The following is a 12,832-nucleotide window of genomic DNA, read 5'->3' as shown; positions in this document are numbered from 1 at the left end:
CTGAGGAAAATCCCATCTGTGAATACAAAGACTCTTTGTACCAAAGAGTGATGTAATATTTGTTTCCATGCTGTAACTAACAATTGCTGTTCCTCCATAATAAGTTCAACTTTGGCAAAGCTCGCAGTAAAGTAGAAAGACGATGTTTGCATTTTGAGAGTACGGAAAAAGGTAGGCTCGGCTTTAAAATGATTACATGTTTCCATATTTGATTACATAAATTCACAATCATTTCCCTTACTTCCTACAATACAAGGGCTTTCTTTCATTTCATAATGAATGAGTTGTTAATTAAGATCTCTGCGTTAACGATGATTTGAGACAACTGTGGGTGTTTTTGAAAGATACAAAAGAACTTCCCAGCTCTCACTTAGATTTTTTTTATGCTTTTAGTTAGAAAATCTGTGCAAACAGCAACATTTGAACTAGAAATATATAGAAAGTAAAAACATAAAAATAAAATCAGTTACAGTTGTTCTGTCGACATCCTGAAGCAAAAAAGATGCACCTTAACAAAATATATTCACCATAAACTATATTGCAAATGGTCAACTCTTTGGCTGTGGTGCAGAGATGCTCTTGTACTAAGTGGCTAATCAGCACTGTTAGTGTTTTCAGTCCACTAATCATCCCCAACAACTAAAAGTAGCATACCAGACCTTGTAAATTGGAAATGTTATGAATTTATATAGCAAATATATCGAGTACTAATCACATTAACTTCTCAAAGTACTTTACTCTGAAATCTAACCTATTGCACACATTCATACACTGATAAAGACTAACAAACAACTTGAGGTTGAGTGCCTTGCAAAAGGGAAAAAACTGGAAATCAATCCACAATTTTTTGATAGCAAAACAACTACAACTCCAACTGAGCCTCAGTCATCCACTGGTGACAGAACAGGAGCTTTGCATGATACAACTTCAACTTCATTTGGTAATAAACATCACAAATGGGTTTTTTCCCCCTCAAACAATTAAGTTGGATGTGCTTGATTTTGTTCATAACCAACTCCAGTAATCTCAACATTTTCAAAGTTTCATTAAATTAAACATGATGCCTTAAAATCAGTATACTCTGCTTACAGATACAATTATAAAAGCTGAAGTCTGTAAAACTTATCAATAAACAGCGTCAATTTTATTGTGCCCAAATTCACAAAATCTTCTAAATAGAAGGTGGATGGTTATAATGTTTTGTCTTTTTAGGGTGCATATGCAGATGCTTGCAGGAGAGCACTCACTGAACCTTTTTTTTCCCACTATGCCAATTTAGAACGAAGGATCCCAAGATGTAACACGCAGATGAGCCTTTCTGCTCCATTTGCACCCACCTCTCCCAATAACCACCGTCTCACAGAGAGTGTGCCAGAGGGAAGCAAAGCAGAGCGGAGTGACCAGGGGTACTTGAGTCCATGAGAGCTGGAAAGAGTAATTGCTTAGAGAGGTGGGTTTTCCTAGAAAGCAGGGTCGGGGAACTGGAGGAGAGGGAAGTAGCTTGAGGTCTGTTGAGTCTCATGTGGATCATTAGCAGGACGAACACTGATCCTGATTAATGAGAAGAACGTTTTCTAAATAAGCAGTGCTTTTAACACTTCAGATATCCAGCCACCACAAACCAACAGATGGTATACATGAGGTCTTGGCACAGTCATGTCTTTTACTATGCTTGTAGTTAATGAATAGGTACTTGACATAGCTCAGGAACTGAGAAAAAAAAAAACATCAAGAAACATCATCTTAAATAGCTGCCAGCTAACAAGATTTTTTGGAAAAAGCTTTGCATCTTCTCTCAAAGAAAGAAGGGGAAAATATGATCCCTCCCCCCCTCCTCCCTTGGAGAGCAAAGCTAAAAGCATTTATTCTCAACATATAAACAAAACTATTTGCAGACATCAACATATTTTTTACAAGCAAGAAACTTCCTCCAGGTTGGGAATGCCTTTCTTTACTGTCTGTAAAATATAAAGTTTTAGCCAATGTAAGAAAAAGCATGAATTGAAATGAAAGCAGACATGAGAAAGATGATACATGGAACTCATACATTTGTGTTTTCCTTGAAATGGACTAAATGTCCAGATGTAAATCAAAACTAGCTGTTAACAGATGATGATTTCCAGGCAGATTTCAAAGCATTCTGTTCCCTCCTAATGTATATAGAAGGTTACATTAAACCCATATACAGTAAGACAACTACCCCAAACATTCAGGTATGTAGTCGTAGTGTTAAAAATTATTCCCTGTGATGACAAGACCAAGGAGTTATAAAAACAAACTAAGAGGCCCCGAGATCGTCAGTTAAACGTAGTAAAAGTTGAATTTTAGAACAGCACATCATAGTTGTGGTCAAAGAGAAAGTCTACGTAGTATTTTGTTAGAAAAGATGCAACATTTTTTTCCCCCATTTTCATCACCAAATTTGGCACAAGATGAACACATTTATCTTAATAGTCAATTTAGATAAGAACTAATTTAAAGCCCCTTTTAGCTGAGAAACCTTCTGTAGTACTCAGAAATACTGACTGAAGATTGCTGAAATAAAATATGAAAGTTGTTCCAGTCACTGTTTCAGTAAAACTCAAGTTTGTTTAATCAGTGTACATGCACTTAGAAAGCACAAATTAATGTTATTTCCCTGGGAATTAACAGTAGCATATAGTTTATTGTGTTTTGGCTAAAATAGTTACTATGATCGGAATAAGTCATCAGAATCATGTTTGTTCGCCAAGTTTGTGAACACAAGCAAGGAAATTGACTTTGGGCGCAGAGATTTTAGCTTTTCCTAACCCTAGACCTTTACAACTCCTGGATGGAGGGAAGATCAGCCTCAATGATCCTCTCTGTAGACCTAATTGTTCACTGCAATTTGGACCTGTCCCATTTTGTGGATGAGCCAAACCACAGTGATGGATGATCACAGGACAGACTGAATAACGATGTATAAGTGTAAAAGACTAGCAGCTCCTGTGGCGGGTTGTATGTTTTGTCACAAGAAGTGGAAGTCTCTGCTGGGCCTATTTCTGAACAGTGTCTATGTCTCAGAAATATCTCAGCACCCAAGAAGGGATAGCTCCTGTGAACCATAAGGGAGGCACAGTAGTTGATGTGTTGTTGAGAAAGGAGTTTAATGGAAATCAATGGTCATACAGGCTTAAGCGAGTTGAGTACAGGTGGTTCTGACAGCACCTGTGGACCAGATGAGCCACTTCCTGTCTCTATGGACACTGTTGGGAAATGAGATATTTCTACCTGTTGCTCGTCTCTCCAGGTCCATTAATGTCGTGTGTAAAAGTGAAACCACAAAGACAACAGTCACTGTTCAACTTCACAATCAACCAGAATTTTATTCAAACAATCAAGTGCATAAAATCACCTCAACAGCTCAATGTAATCATCAGAAACCAAAGCCACAAAGAAGAAATTAAATACCTTAGAAAAGTACAAAAATACGAAGACGCGCCTTCGGAGACCACTGCGTGTGGCCGTGGTGACAATCTGATATGCATCTTTCAGAGCTGTGTTGCAGTAGTCCAGTGTGTTTATAAATCGCTGTAGGTGTACAATATGTGCTATCTGTATTTTGGAAGTACATTGGAAAGATTTGCACTGTAAAAATCGCCAAGAACAATGACAAGAGAGTCTGGGTGCATTTCCTCGACATCAGTTAACTAGCCGTTGTTCAACTTCTGATCTGCAGGCTTACAAGGTTGCATCTTTATGCGCAATCTAACTAAATTAAAAAAGTACATTATTTTTGGACTTTATTTTTCACCAACATTTGGTTTGCAAGACTGGCTGTTGGCAATGACAAATTATTAATGTTTTTTTTTTAAAAGCTCTTTATGTTCCTCTTCATCCTCATTGCAAGAAATACCGCAAATTATCATGATAAAACTTCAAGTCCATATTGCTCATTGCTAATATGTATTCTAATTCGTGTATATGATTACAACAGGCAATGTTGTATCAGAAAACCTTTTTCCTCACAAACCTCAATCAATTTAAGCCTCCCATCTTGGCTACAAACTGGAATACAGTCTGGAAAAAGCCCTGGGCTGAAAGTTGAGGAGAAAATGTCCAGTTGCAACTGTACATAAACAAGGCTAAACTTAGACAAAGGGTGTGGTGTCCCTAAAAATGATGCAGGCAACATCTGATCATCGTCCCAGTATAAACATCCACCCGACTCCATAAGCTAACATTTCACACTTCTGCCTCTTAAGAATAAAAACCAGTCTCGAGCAACTGCTGAGGCCGAAGGCATCGTTCCATACCAACTGGTATATATTTATAAGCAAACACAAATGCTAGAAAGATTCCTCGACTGAGACGATGAAAGAACTCCAAGCACAAAACCTAGAAGGGAATCAGGTGACGCAAACCAGTGATAAGGTTCAATTTTGGTCTGTTGTTGCCAAGCAAGCTTAGGCTGAGAACACTGGACTTGATGACAAAAATCTTTTTTTTAAACTTATTCTGTTTTGTCATTTGAGAAAAAGTGTAAATGGGAGATATTTATGACTGTGTGCACAAAGGAAAAGAAAAACAACTTGGAATCCACCTCACTAAAACAGTTGCTTAAACACAGTCAGTATGTCAATTTACAGATTAGATCATACATCTCTATCAGCTGCTTTCAATGCAACCCTTCATCAGCATTAATCTACATGCTCTTAGATATTTCCTATTTTTAAATGTGTGCTAACTCACGCTAACCCGAGAGGATTATGAGTATCATTTACAACAGTTTAATGTGGTTCATGTACACCTGTGCTCCAAAAGCACGAGAGAAGTAGGTGAAAGGCCACAGTTAGAAACTCAGAAGTGAAACAGAGGGCAGGGGCAGCTCTGGTTAGTTTTAAATGACATTCAGTGATGCACTGTTGCCAACAAGTACTGCATAATAATTTTATCCATAAGTGCCTTTGCAGTAGTATATGTTTGGACAAAATGCACAAAAAAAGCTTCTTTTTTTGCTTTTCTTGCCTTTAACAGTAATTAGCAAACAATACAACTGCATACTTTTCATTTCAAGATTCCAATATTTTTTCAGACTACACCGTCTAGATTTTTTCCCTGTAATTTTTATAACATTCTGAACAACAGAGTAGAAGTATTTGCCATATTCAGTAGTTTCAAAATACATTTATAAGAATCAAAATGGTAAAACTTAAGAGTGTGGTACAGGGGCCATGTTACTGCTAATTATGACCTGAACACACTTTTGAACTCGCCAAATCAGGACTGGAGTGTCCCATCATGAAGGAACCTCATTTAAAAACCCATTTATGAACTTTGAATCCTTTTTTGATATCTTTCTTGGAACCCCCTAGAACTGCAGCCTTAGACTTGGTTTTAGTCTTTAATAAATTTGTGTGGATTCAGTCAGTAAGTCGAAGGTCAAATCATTGATGGCTGAAATATTCAAATCAAGGGTTAGTGTGGCTAATCAAAACTAAAACATATCAACTGCATATTAATCAATGTAAGACCTGCACGATTCTTTCTCTAGAACTAAAGGCAACAAGAAAATGGTTTTTTTTTTACTTTTTTTACTTTAGACTTTGATAATGGTAAAAAAAAATTCTATACATTTCAAGTTTGCATAGGAATTCCCTTTTAAACTGCAAGTTTGACCTAAAATAACCCATTTGAAGACACAGAGGAGGCAAACTGATGTAAACCCTTTCATACAGTTAGCAACAACACAATTGGTTTGGCAGATGGTGAGTGGGCAGTCGAATAAATATTGTGTGAAACAATGATGATCTGGTGTCTACCTTCATTTGGGTGGAATTATTGGTCAGCACGGTGATTCATATCTTGAAAACGATGAGCTCACTCTGAGGTGTGACTATGTGAATGCCAGACCCCTTTAGTGTGATCAACTTAGCGCCCAACACTGGTCAAATGAGAGTACAAATATGAAGCAGCATGTAAATCTGATGAACCCACAAGCAGTGGCAAGCTGTATCCCATGTTTTTTTTTTTAAAAGATTATTATGCATGGCAGCCTGAGTTGACTGAGCATGTTGACATTTAAAGCTGATAATTATTGTCAGCATCCTAAAAAACTGCCCAAGCATATTCTATTTATGTCAAAGCCCCTCTCATAATAAGCTCAAACAGAAGAATTAAAAAAATTGTGAGCAATAGTGGAACCATAAGCATTTCTAGGTCTATTAGCAAGCAACGTTTTTGGCAAGAAGCTCACTTTTTCTACTTTGCTCACATGCTACAAAAAAGTAGTTTGCGATAATTACACATCCTGTCCACACACATGTAAGCTATAGTCTTTCTCCAGCTAAAAGAAATACAATGGTTACTTCCACTTAAGCTGAATACTCTAAAATGCAGATAAGTAATCTCATTGTCTGCTATCCAATTGGACTAAACCACTGAATCATTGGTAGCATAGAGTTGGTCTCCATATGTTTGTATGTGATGCAAGGCTCTGAAGACCGTCCTCAAGCTCACCCAAGGATGCCAAAAACAATCACAAGATCGAAACTGATAAACAGCGTCAGCGGAAATAAAACTGTGTCAAAACGTGGCTGTAAGTCAGTTGTTTCAGAGTTTCATTTAATACAACTTGTAGTTGATTTAGAGTTTAATCTTTTTCACCGTCAATTTTTATTTATGTTTTTCCAATGGAAAACTTTTCAATATATTTATTTCAGAGTCCGTGTTAATATTTTTGGTTACAATTATTTATTTCAACGCCAATATTTCTTTTCAGACAGTTGGCCCGTGCCCATTGCTGGTTGTCTTAATATCGGTAACGTACATGTTTGATAACATCATGTACAGCATGTTAATGTTGCAGTCTTCCTAAAATATTTAATAACTCTGCGCGACATATTTAATCTCTTTGATTGGCCATCAGCAGTTATGTATACAGGGTGAAGCACGATGCCGCACTGATAGAGGACAGTGTTGACCCCCACAATGTGTAACAGCTGTGATTACCCTAGTTGGTAGTAGAGTCAAACATGAGGTATAAATTAATCCAAACTCTTAATAAGAGCATGCTAGGTAAGTCAAATTATTCTAATTTTATTTCGTTCATCCCTGTCCAACAAGCAAGCATAACTCTTTCCCTAAATTAAACAAGTTTTTCATGTAATCTAGTTTTTCATTAAGAAAATACCTCTGTAAAACCAGGAGAAACAGCCTGAAATTAATTATTAAGACAAACAATAACCCAACAAAACTCATGCACAAGCACGCTCTCATTTAAATAGTTGATAGCTCACAAAAAACACGTACACACCATGTCCTTGGATGTTCTCTCTTGAGCATTGCAATAACTCAATTAAATCAACTAATTTGACACTGCTGTCATTATTTGAGGTACACAAACTCAAAACAGAGGAACTGAACCCCTGGCACCAAATACTGCTCTGACAAAAACAACACATGGACCAATATTAAACTCTTGCAGTGGCCTGGACCATTGTCCTGGTTTGAGCTCTGTGTTGATTGTTTTATTCAGGAATAATTAATTATTATTTTTATTTTTTTTTTTAAAGAACTGAGCAAAAATATGAAACAAGGAATGGAGGTTTCCTCATGTCATGTTTTCCTTTCTTTACTTCCACATGAACTTTCCTTGGCACTGGGATGATTCAGAAACCCTCATGACTCTTGTGGCTACCACGATTCCTTTTAAGAAAGGCTGCCCGTTTTAGCAAGTTGACTTGGCAAACCACTGGAAGGCTTTTTATGTGGCTCCTTGTTTGATACAAGTTTGGTTAAATCTACTTTGAGGCTTTTTATAGTGCTTTACTGGTTGGTGAATGAAATATAAGAATTCCCTGGGAAAGACAGGGAGGAGGACATCGTAACAAATGGAGGTGTTGCAAAGCTGCAGACGACAGGCACTTACTGCATTCTGGAAGAATCTCATACCATGAGGCTCATGTTGCCCAAGAAAACCGTTTATCAAGTAAGTGACAGCCAAACAGTGCTTAAGTTGACACAGATATTAATTTGTTGACAGAATTCATAAACTAAATTGTTCTTAGGTGAGCTAATACAGAACAATTGTGCAATAAGACTAATGGAAAATACCATCACGATATTTGATACATGCCAAGCTCAGGACAAACTTAACCAGGACTCTTTTTCCAAACCAAGACGATGCTTAAATACAAAATGTTATCTCATGAGTCTCAATATATTACCTATCTTAACACATTATATAAATGTGAAAAAAGTAACGATGAGTTCTTTATTAAGAAATCTTGACACACCACTGTCTACTTGTTTTAATTAATCTCTGACGAATGTGATTTAAGTGCGGGTAAGAAAAAAAAAACTAAAAAACTAACCTTGTGTTAGCCAAAGAATGTATTTTCTGGATGAATTTTATAATTGTGAGCTGGCAACGTCAAATATGCCCACCTTCATCTCCGCACTTCACATCTGGTAGGTTCATTTCGTGGAAATGAACCTCAAAACAGAACCCTCAAGCATGCATTCTGTTTTGGTGCATAAATAACTCAGTTTTAGACTCATCTGTCCAAACATGACTGAAGAAGTCGTGGTGTTTGTCTGGCAAATTTCAGTCTTTTCTCAAGCGGCTCATCCACGGGAGCGGGTTAAAACCATTCATCTTCAGCCTGTCCCAGCCGGATGAATCTCCATTAGCAGATCTTTCGCAGTTCTGCACGACTTTTCAGTTTTTTCTAACAGGAGAAGCGCAGACCACACCACGTCGTGTATTACGCGCAACTGTTTCGATAGACAGCAGACTGCATTTTTTTGATTTACGTCACTGAAAACTCTAAGCAACATCTCAACCACCGCAGTGTGGAGGAGCGTAATCATCAGTGTAACCTTGAGCAGCTGCAGGAGCACATGAGTCAACCTCGGGAGCAGTTGACCGTGATTTCTCTCTGAAGACCGCGTACGCAATGAAGAAGAGACAAACGGTGCAGCTTTGGTCAACGTTCTGTGGAATTTATTTATTTTTATTTTTTTTACATCGCCCAGTGTGAAACACTGGATCTACATAATATTAGTTTGGTGTGATGTGCATTTTAGTCTTTGTTTGGAATCTTCTTCTCATGTTTGACTATTGGTTTATGTCTTTTGACTGCATTACCTAAATCCAAAAAAGTTGCAAATAAAAAATAAAAAATAAAAAAAAAGAGAAATTGTTACAATACAGATAGATTTGTACGTAGAGCAAACTATGCAACTAACCCGAGTAGTTTATTGTTCCCAAAAGAAAATTAAATAAATTCACTTAATTTAAATTATTGTAAATTTTTTTTATGCTTGAGCCAACAATGAATTTCGGTAAGAAAACGGAAGTAGATGTGTGAGTCCATAAAAAAACACAACACTCCACACTCCATTGTGGAGTGTCACCGCAAAAAAAACATTAGAGCAATGACCAGAGCTCCCGTGCATTCACAGCGTGCCCAAGTTCCCACTTTCCTACCCATATTCACACCCACAGTAGAGCAGCATAGACTCCAATGAACAAACTCCAAACCAACCTGAACCAGATATTAACCAGCTCGAGTGAAACTTGACCACAGAGAAGCAGCTTTAGAGTGCAAAAGTTTTCACCTTGCCCAGTCGGAAGCACCAAAGACTATATACCTGAGGTTTAAATAGGGCGCACCTTATTCTGCAAAATACTGCACATTGTGATTTTTTAGTTACGTATGACAGCTGTCTTTCCCTCTTCTCCTTTAATTGCTTAGCTACAATAATACATTTCTTTTGTATTGTAAATTTTCACAATAATTTTCTCCAAAGATGTTTGAGAACCACATGGAGTGACCTAATTTTCCAATGAGACTGTATAAACAAAGCTACACACAGCACATGTGCACTTATGATGTGCATAGTATCAAAGTGGCTTAGTGGTGCAAAAGAAACAGGAGAGTTGTGCTCAGCGCAGATGAAAGGCAAAAGAAAGCCGCTCCTCGTTGTTGGTTTGCCCTTTGTCAGGCAAGGGTTGAGATATGCACACTCTCTACTTTTACCCTCCCATCAGCGGAGAACAATAGATGTGCAGAAGTTGCTCAACGCTAAGTATCAAGATCATAATAGGTATTGTTTGGAGGAAAGCCATCGGGGAACCTGAGACTTCAGGTGAGAGAAGAGACAGTTGAGAAGATTAGAGTAAAAGAGCAGCGTGTGAAGGATTACATTTATTGTTCAGTATTTGGGTCTTATAATCATTCAGCAAAACACCAAATACAGGGGCGACTGAACTTTTTACATAAAGACAGTTCTGTAAAGCTTGTTACACTCATACAGAGGGAGTGGATTTAGGCAATCAGTATTCAAAAATCATTAGCCTAAACAATGACCTGGTTTCAACAATGAGATTAAGTGGAACATTTATGGTGGGCGATTGCCATTGTGTGATGTATTGTGTTCAACTCCGATGGCCTAAGGCCACTGCCAGGTGAGATTACAAGAGGGGTGTGAGTGTGTGTATGTGTGGGTGTAAACCTGGAAATTTGATGATGTCCTAGAGCAGAGAGAAAATACTTACAGTGCACAAAAGGCTTGAGAACAATCATAAAGATGAACAAATGCTACCCTCCCACAGGCAGAAACAGAATTGAAAGGAAACAAAAACTGCCCAGGTGTTTCAAACAAGAGAGATTGGTCTTAGATATATAGTATTTAAGAAAGCAGAAAATAGTAAAGATCAGGGTGACGCAGAAACTAACAATAGCACTTGACAATTAGATGAGAAAAATTTTTGAACAAAATAAGCTGAGGAGGTCTACACAGTACAAAGTAGGGGTCAGAAATAACAAGATGTAGATCATGAACTATTAAAAAAATGTTGAGTGGCCAAAGCAGAGAAATCATGAGACTGTCCATGAGTCACACTCCTTCAACTTCAGAAAGAAAAACAACATATGTAGATGGGGTTTAATGTTGAAATTGGTACTGTTATTTGAAATAAAATTAACTGTAGAAATAAATTAAGTGGTCGTTTGGCAATGGCAGCAGAGGAAGTCACTCAGTCCATTCTGTCTTTGTTGGCCACGCTTTCAAATATTGAGCAATTAGATTTGGAGCAAGAGCGGGGGATGGTGGTTTACAGCGCATACAATTTCTGGTGAGTTTCATAGAGCACCTTCCTTCACAATCAATGTGGCACATTGCATGCATCACGGGCAAACGTTAGCGATTGGGTAAACTTTAAAACCTCAACACAGTCCACCCCTCCAGCAAGCAATCGTTTCTCAATAGCCAAAGGTATTCTTTCTCATCCTACTTCATAATCCATTACCATTTTGTGATGGACCATCAGATAAAATCCAAATTAAAAAAAACATATCGAAGTTTGCCAACGCAATGTGGCAAAATGTGCGGAAGTTCAAGGGGTTATGAATACTTTGGACTGCAACCCCGGGGTGTCATTAAAATGAAGATTGCCTTATAGTACCAACTGGCTTCATGATATAATCGTCACTAGCTCTCATTAACAGCTGCTCAGTTCAAGAGTGTACTCACGCTTCCACGCCTACAACAGCTTTCACTGCCTCCCTGACTCACTCATCAATAAGCTGGGAGTGGGAGTGATATTTAGTTTGTGTCATCGACTCTCAACGTGGGAACTCATACTACATGTTTGAATAAATACAGAAAAATAACAACATTTTGAGCGCACAATGAGGCCCCAAGCAGCGTATCAATCAGCTGTGTACCTCTCGCAGGCATCAAAGACTGGAAGGAAAAATAACATTACACACCCTTTTCAAAACACACACGCACCCTGCACTTACCCACTTTTGTGCATGTGTACACAGAGACGCACACCATTCTCACTAACTGGCTCGCCCACACTGACAACGGTGCACGTGCGCACACACACATACACACAATTACATAAGCACCCTAGGAGTTTGGCAGAGAGGAGGCAAAAATCAGAGTGGGAGGCCAAGCACCTGGATGAACAGATTATGGTCTAAACCCCACCAGAGACACATAGACGATCTGCTGCAAACTTCAATTTTTCTCCTTAGCATGGGTTCTGGGCCTCTCTTCGCCTGAGGAACACTACAAGCCTCAGTAACCTTGGCTCACAGACGTACCCAAAAATCTGCTCATCTGCAGTTGGGATGACTGGAAAGGGCATGCGTAAGAGCTTCATCGCAGAATATGAACTGTCCAAAACCATCAAAGTAAAACTCTGCATGCATTTATTACTATATATGTTGGACGTTTACACGAATTCATCACAGGAGCAATATGATGCCAAACCCTGGAAGTAGTCTTGTGGTAAAACATTTAGCATACTGCATTAGATATGACATTTGGAGAACGTTCAAGAACATTTTCTTTTTCTCAGAGGTATTAGCATTGGCTCCTGGTGGTGATTGATGTTTGACATCTTGCTGTCAACAACTTCCTCTAAACTCCCACAATCTCGCTAAAGAAAAGCACTTTGAAAATCATCACCTATATTACTCGCCTTGCAACTGTTGTGCTCAAATATTTAAGATTTGTACAAGACGAGCCTTTCAAATGACATCACTGAAACTGCTGTGCTCAAATATTTAAGATTTGTACAGTACATACAGTTCACTCTTGACTTTGTTTTCTATTCTTGATGCGATCATGCCATCTGGTGGCCAGTTCAGTTAAATTCACATTTTATTTAACACCTTAACTGTCACCCTGAAAATGCTTGCATGTTAGCCAAATGGACACCAGTGTCAGTGAAATAAATCAATAAATGTAAGTAATAAGGCAATAATCACTCATGTTTCAAATTAAAGAGGCTATAATATGTAGACTCAAAACTTCATCAAAACGTTTAACATTATAACATTCAAGCATA

The 12,832-nt window shown here is 38.1% G+C and overlaps 1 protein-coding gene across 1 annotated transcript in view; it reads right to left on the bottom strand.

Moving 5' to 3' along the window:
- The window catches only part of mrpl23 (mitochondrial ribosomal protein L23), a 39,054-nt gene that overhangs the window by 24,228 nt on the left and 1,994 nt on the right, over window positions 1-12,832 (bottom strand). The window lies entirely within an intron of this gene.

The sequence above is a fragment of the Poecilia reticulata genome, linkage group LG6 (genome assembly GCF_000633615.1).
Source record: "Poecilia reticulata strain Guanapo linkage group LG6, Guppy_female_1.0+MT, whole genome shotgun sequence".
NCBI classification, from domain to species: domain Eukaryota; kingdom Metazoa; phylum Chordata; class Actinopteri; order Cyprinodontiformes; family Poeciliidae; genus Poecilia; species Poecilia reticulata.
This window is presented reverse-complemented; position numbering and strand designations above follow the sequence as displayed.